We start from the raw sequence: 6,833 nt of genomic DNA, 5'->3' as shown, positions 1-6,833 counted from the left end.
GCGAACAGCAGCAACGACACTCGGTGCAGGAAATACACACGCAGGACGGAGTCACAGTGACGGAGGACGGAGCTATAGCGCAGGCATTTATTGACTTTTATACCACACTATACGAGGGGGCTGCTCTGGATCCAGCGGACGGGGCGGCCTTCCTGGACTCTGTGTCCATACCCGCTTTATCGATGGAACAATCAGAACTCCTTGACAGGGAGATCCGTCCTGAAGAAGTCATTGCCGCGATCTCCCCCCTCAAGCTGGCCAAGGCGCCGGGACCGGATGGCTTCACCGCCGCCTTTTACAAAACATTCTGCCCCCAGGTTGCTCCGTTGTTGACTGCCCTCTTTAATTCCTTCTCGGAGCCCGGCGCCATCCCAAGAGATCTGATGAGTGCCATGATCTCGGTCATTCCCAAACCGGGGAAGGACCGAACGCAATGCGGGGCCTACCGCCCTATCTCGTTACTTAGCGTAGATCTGAAGCTTTACACCAGTATACTGTCGAAGCCGCTTGGCCCACTTATGCCTGGTCTGATTGATCCGGACCAGGCCGGCTTTATACCGGAGCGCCAGACGGTCGACAAAACAAAAAGAGCACTCCACTTAGTGGAACGAGCCCCCAGGTTGCCAGGAGAGTTCATGATGTTGGCAATTGATGCGGAGAAGGCCTTCGATCATGTCCACTGGCCGTACTTGGAACAGGTGCTCATCAAGGCAGGGTTAGGCGCAAGATTTCGTACGTGTGTTCTGAACTGCTATATCTTTCCCATGGCGTCGGTTCGGGTGAATGGCGCTCATCGTCCGTATTCCCCGTCGAACGCGGAACTCGGCAGGGGTGTCCACTCTCGCCCCTGCTCTTCGCGCTGTATATGGAACCCCTGGCGCAGGCCATGCGATCGCATCCCTCCATTGAGGGGATTAAATTCGGGGCTGATATCCACACGATTAGCTTATACGCTGATGACGTCTTGCTTTTCTTTGCTTCCCCCGCGGCATCCCTGCTGGCCGGGGCGGCCATCCTGGATGCGTTGGCGAAGGCCTCTGGCTTTAAGGTGAACATGACGAAATCAGTAGCACTTGACCTTTCCTTGGAGGCACACACGCGGGCCTCCCTAGAAGCACAATTCCCCTTCCAATGGGCAGACGGTGCAGTCCCCTACCTGGGCATACAATTGGCGGCCACGCTACCAGAAACGGTGCATCTCAACTACGCTAACCTTAGTCGCACCATCCGCGCGGAGGTCGGGCGGTGGCGGCACCTCCCACTATCTTGGCTGGGCCGAGTGGCAGCAGTAAAGATGATAATCCTCCCGCAAGTTTTATACATTTTTCGTGCTAGCCCGCTCCGTCCCCCGGAGGGATGGATTCGCCGCACGCAATCGGAGCTGGCTCAGTTTGTGTGGAACGGGAAACGGCCCATACTCAAGCTGAGGCTAGGGATGCTTCCCCCGGAGAGTGGTGGGCTGGGCCTGCCGGATTTACGTCACTATTACCAGGCGACCCAACTCAGAACCCTAGTGGAATGGAGCAAATGGGAATCGGAGCGCCATTGGTTGTTCCAGGTCCAAGCGGTCGCGGGCGTCCACTCCAGGAGGTGCCTTTCCTGCAGCGACAACACCGACCCCCTAACCTATACGCCTCCTTCGTCACGAGGGTACCGCTAGAGGTATGGGATCAAACATGCTTCTTACACGACCTGACGACCTTCCCGTCTCCCCTCACACCCCTTTTAGAGAACCCTGAATTTGGCCCGGGTAGGGATGTCCAGGCCTTTGCACGGTGGCGCCCAACAGGATGCCGATGCCTCTTTCACATGTATTCAGATGCGGGAGTGATGCCTTTTGAGGAATTTCGGAAGACCTATGACCTCCCCGAGGATGAACACCTTAGTTATCTACAGGTCCGACATTGGGCGCTTCAACCCCAGATCCGTGGAGACGCTACACGCAAGCTCAGTAAATATGAATACTGGCTTCTCTCGCGCACCACAGATAAGCCACTCATTTCAGACATATATCGGCTCCTCTTGGACAGATACTCGCGCGTTTATAATGCAGGACGGGCTAGATGGGAGAGGGAACTGGGGCGGACTCTGCGCAACAAAGAATGGGAGGACATTTACTACAGCGCCACACACACACTTGAGATGCGTGAGGTTTGGCACCTCACGCAAGATACGTGAGATTCGGTATCTCAATCGGGATGCGTGAGGTTTGGCACATCACCCGAGATGCGTGAGGTTTGGCACCTCACGCGAGATGCGTGAGGTTTGGCACCTCACCCGAGATGCGTGAGGTTTGGCACCTCACCCGAGATGCGTGAGGTTTGGCACCTCACCCGAGATGCGTGGGGTTTGGCACCTCACCCGAGATGCGTGAGGTTTGGCACCTCACCCGAGATGCGTGAGGTTTAGCACCTCACCCGAGATGCGTGGGGTTTGGCACCTCACCCGAGATGCGTGGGGTTTGGCACCTCACCCGAGATGCGTGAGGTTTGGCACCTCACGCGAGATGCGTGAGGTTTGGCACCTCACCCGAGATGCGTGAGGTTTGGCACCTCACCCGAGATGCGTGAGGTTTGGCACCTCACCCGAGATGCGTGGGGTTTGGCACCTCACCCGAGATGCGTGAGGTTTGGCACCTCACCCGAGATGCGTGAGGTTTGGCACCTCACCCGAGATGCGTGAGGTTTGGCACCTCACCCGAGATGCGTGGCACCTCACCCGAGATGCGTGGGGTTTGGCACCTCACGCGAAATGCATGAGGTTTGGCACCTCACGCGAAATGCGTGAGGTTTGGCACCTCACGCGAGATGCGTGAGGTTTGGCACCTCACGTGAAATGCGTGGGGTTTGGCACCTCACGCGAGATGCGTGAGGTTTGGCACCTCACCCGAGATGCGTGAGGTTTGGCACCTCACGCGAGATGCGTCAGGTTTGGCACCTCACGCGAGATGCGTGAGGTTTGGCACCTCACCCGAGATGCGTGGGGTTTGGCACCTCACCCGAGATGTGTGAGGTTTGGCACCTCACCCGAGATGCGTGAGGTTTGGCACCTCACGCGAGATGCGGGAGGTTTGGCACCTCACGCGAGGTGCGTGAGGTTTGGCACCTCACGCTTGATGCGGGAGGGTTGGCACCTCACGCGAGATGCGTGAGGGTTGGTACCTCACGCGAGATGAGTGAGGTTTGGCAATGCACGCGAAATGCGTGAGGTTTGGCACCTCACGCGAGATGCGTCAGGTTTGGCACCTCGCGCGAGATGCGTGAGGTTTGGCACCTCACGCGAGATGCGTGAGGTTTGGCACCTCAAGCGAGATGCGTGAGGTTTGGCACCTCACCCGAAATGCGTGAGGTTCGGCACGGGGCATGCCTACGATGATGTCAGCGGCCGTGCCCAGTTCCCCGTGCTCACTATTCAGCGTCTTTTGGTGAAGGAGGAAGAGGATCTTGGGGCTCCGTTTCTCTGCAAGGCCAGCTTTGTTCTTTTGATCGGTGGAGAGTTCTGGGTGCCTGAAATCTGCTACAACGCTCGCTGAGCTGCAGGAGGAGTTTAGAATCTGTAGAGACTTCTCTTCTTGATGGGTTCCCAGTGAGGCTAGGTTTTCGGGGGATTACCTGTCACTAACCCAGATTCAGAAGTAAAGTCAATCCATCAATCAGGAGTTTGTTAAAGCACAACTACTCACCCGTAAGGGTCTCAAGGCGCTAGGGGTGGGGGGTGCAGGTTCCATTCCATCAAGGAGGGGGTCTGTCGAAGAGCCAAGTTTTGAGGTTCCTTGCAAAGATGGGGAGCGATGTTGTCTGTCTGAGGTGGAGTGCAAGGGCGTTCCATGCTTTGGCGGCGAGGAAGGAGAAGGAGAAAGGGGTATACACCTGTTACAACGCCTTTGTTACAACGCACTACCGTTACAACGCAACTTTTACAACGCATACCATTACAACGCATTGCGCTGGGGGGCGCTCTAGGATAGGGAATAAGTATAATTTACTATCCAACACCTTCCCTAGGGTCCACGGGGACTGGAGTTAGAATAGTAAATTATACTTACCACTATCCAGCACCTCAAAGCGCTATGCGTTGTAATGGTATGCGTTGTAATGGTCGCGTTGTAACGGTAGGTAGTTGTAACAGTATGCGGAGTAACATGGTACATCCAGGAGAAGGAGCGGCCTCCCGATCTGGTCTTTCTGGTGCGGGGGACCATGGCGTAGGAGAGCTGGGCTGATCGTAGGGTCCTTTGGGAGTGCCTGGAATTTGAGCCGGCTGTTCAGGTATGCTGGTCCGGTGCCGTGGAGGGCCTTGTGTGCGTGGGTGAGCATCTTAAAGGTGATTCTCGCCTCGACGGGGAGCCAGTGGAGTGTGCGCAGGTGCTGAGAGATGTGGCAGTGTTTTGGCAGGTTGAGGACCAGTCTTGCGGCGGCGTTCTGGATGTTCTGTAGCTTGCGGATGATGATTTTGTTTATTCCGGCGTAGAGTGCGTTGCCGTAGTAGTCTGCTGGTGACCAGGGCGTGAGTGACTGTCTTTCGGTGTTCGAGGGGGATCCATTTGAAGGTCTTACGAAGGAGGCGGAGGGTGTGGAAGCAGGAAGATGAGACAGATTTGATCTGGCGGTCCATTTTGAGCTCGGAGTCCAGGATGATTCCCAGGTTCCGTGCGTGGTCTGTGGGGGTTGGCGGGTTTCCAAGGGCGGTGGGCCACCAGGTGTCGCTCCAGGCGTCGGGGTTTGGGCCCATGATGAGTACTTCTGTTTTGTTGGTGTTTAGTTGTAGGCAGCTGTTTTTCATCCATTTGGCGACCACAAAGACTGCTGGGGTGGCGCTCCTGGTGTCAAAGTGATTTAAGGGGAAGCAGTTACACCGGGAGACAGAGGTTAAAGGGCGACTCCTATCCTGCAGGTTCTCACTGGGTGCTCACACCTTCACGGTGATTGCGGTTTATGCGCCAAATGAGGGGCAGGAGAAGTTCTTCCACCAAGTGCTTACTGAAGCAGCGGCGGCACCTGATAGACACGTTCTGGTTGGGGGGACCTCAATTTAATTTTTGACAACCTACTTGACAGGTCAGCGCAGCGATCCACGCAGGCAGGCACTTTATCGGAGGGGGGACGGAACAGATTGTCAGAACTGGGTATGACGGACTTGTGGCGCTCCCTCCACCCGGACGACCGGGACTACACATATTACTCCAACGCCAACAAAACCTATGCGCGCCTAGATTATTTTCTAACATCCACTTCATTTAGAGCGCTGGCGTCAGGCGTTGAGATAGGAGCGGCAGCCCTTTCCGATCATGCACCACTCACAGCGGTGTTTACCTTTCCACCGGTGGGGCGCAGGGCCCGTTGCTGGAGGCTTAGGGACACGCTGCTGCACAGACAGGGGGTTGTGGCCAAGATCAAGGAAGCTATAGCTGAATACCTGGTACACAACACACCGACGGACACTTCACATGCAACACATTGGGCAGCACTCAAGGCAGTCATACGGGGCGAGTTCATTGCATTCGCGGCAGCAGACAATGCGGAGAGGGCCCGTAAGAGAGACGAGCTCTCTGCCCGCACGAAGGAATTGGAGCAGGTACACCAGAGGACCGGGGCGCCGCGGGTGTGGAAACAGTTGTGAGTGGCACGTCAACAGTTAGCAGCACTAGATCAAGATAGAGCAGAATACGCGGCACTACGGGTACGACATGCATACTACACGGGAGGCGACAGATGCGGGAGGCTGTTGGGTCGGGCACTCCGCGAACAGCAGCAACGACACTCGGTGCAGGAAATACACACGCAGGACGGAGTCACAGTGACGGAGGACGGAGCTATAGCGCATGCATTTATTGACTTTTATACCACACTATACGAGGGGGCTGCTCTGGATCCAGCGGACGGGGCGGCCTTCCTGGACTCTGTGTCCATACCCGCTTTATCGATGGAACAATCAGAACTCCTTGACAGGGAGATCCGTCCTGAAGAAGTCATTGCCGCGATCTCCCCCCTCAAGCTGGCCAAGGCGCCGGGACCGGATGGCTTCACCGCCGCCTTTTACAAAACATTCTGCCCCCAGGTTGCTCCGTTGTTGACTGCCCTCTTTAATTCCTTCTCGGAGCCCGGCGCCATCCCAAGAGATCTGATGAGTGCCATGATCTCGGTCATTCCCAAACCGGGGAAGGACCGAACGCAATGCGGGGCCTACCGCCCTATCTCGTTACTTAGCATAGATCTGAAGCTTTACACCAGTATACTGTCGAAGCGGCTTGGCCCACTTATGCCTGGTCTGATTGATCCGGACCAGGCCGGCTTTATACCGGAGCGCCAGACGGTCGACAAAACAAAAAGAGCACTCCACTTAGTGGAACGAGCCCCCAGGTTGCCAGGAGAGTTCATGATGTTGGCAATTGATGCGGAGAAGGCCTTCGATCATGTCCACTGGCCGTACTTGGAACAGGTGCTCATCAAGGCAGGGTTAGGCGCAAGATTTCGTACGTGTGTTCTGAACTGCTATATCTTTCCCATGGCGTCGGTTCGGGTGAATGGCTGCTCATCGTCCGTATTCCCCGTCGAACGCGGAACTCGGCAGGGGTGTCCACTCTCACCGCTGCTCTTCGCGCTGTATATGGAACCCCTGGCGCAGGCCATGCGATCGCATCCCTCCAATGAGGGGATTAAATTCGGGGCTGATATCCACACGATTAGCTTATACGCTGATGACGTCTTGCTTTTCTTTGCTTCCCCCGCGGCATCCCTGCTGGCCGGGGCGGCCATCCTGGATGCGTTGGCGAAGGCCTCTGGCTTTAAGGTGAACATGACGAAATCAGTAGCACTTGACCTTTCCTTGGAGGC

Source organism: Lissotriton vulgaris, chromosome 3_1 (genome assembly GCF_964263255.1).
Source record: "Lissotriton vulgaris chromosome 3_1, aLisVul1.2, whole genome shotgun sequence".
Taxonomy (NCBI): domain Eukaryota; kingdom Metazoa; phylum Chordata; class Amphibia; order Caudata; family Salamandridae; genus Lissotriton; species Lissotriton vulgaris.
This window is presented reverse-complemented; position numbering follows the sequence as displayed.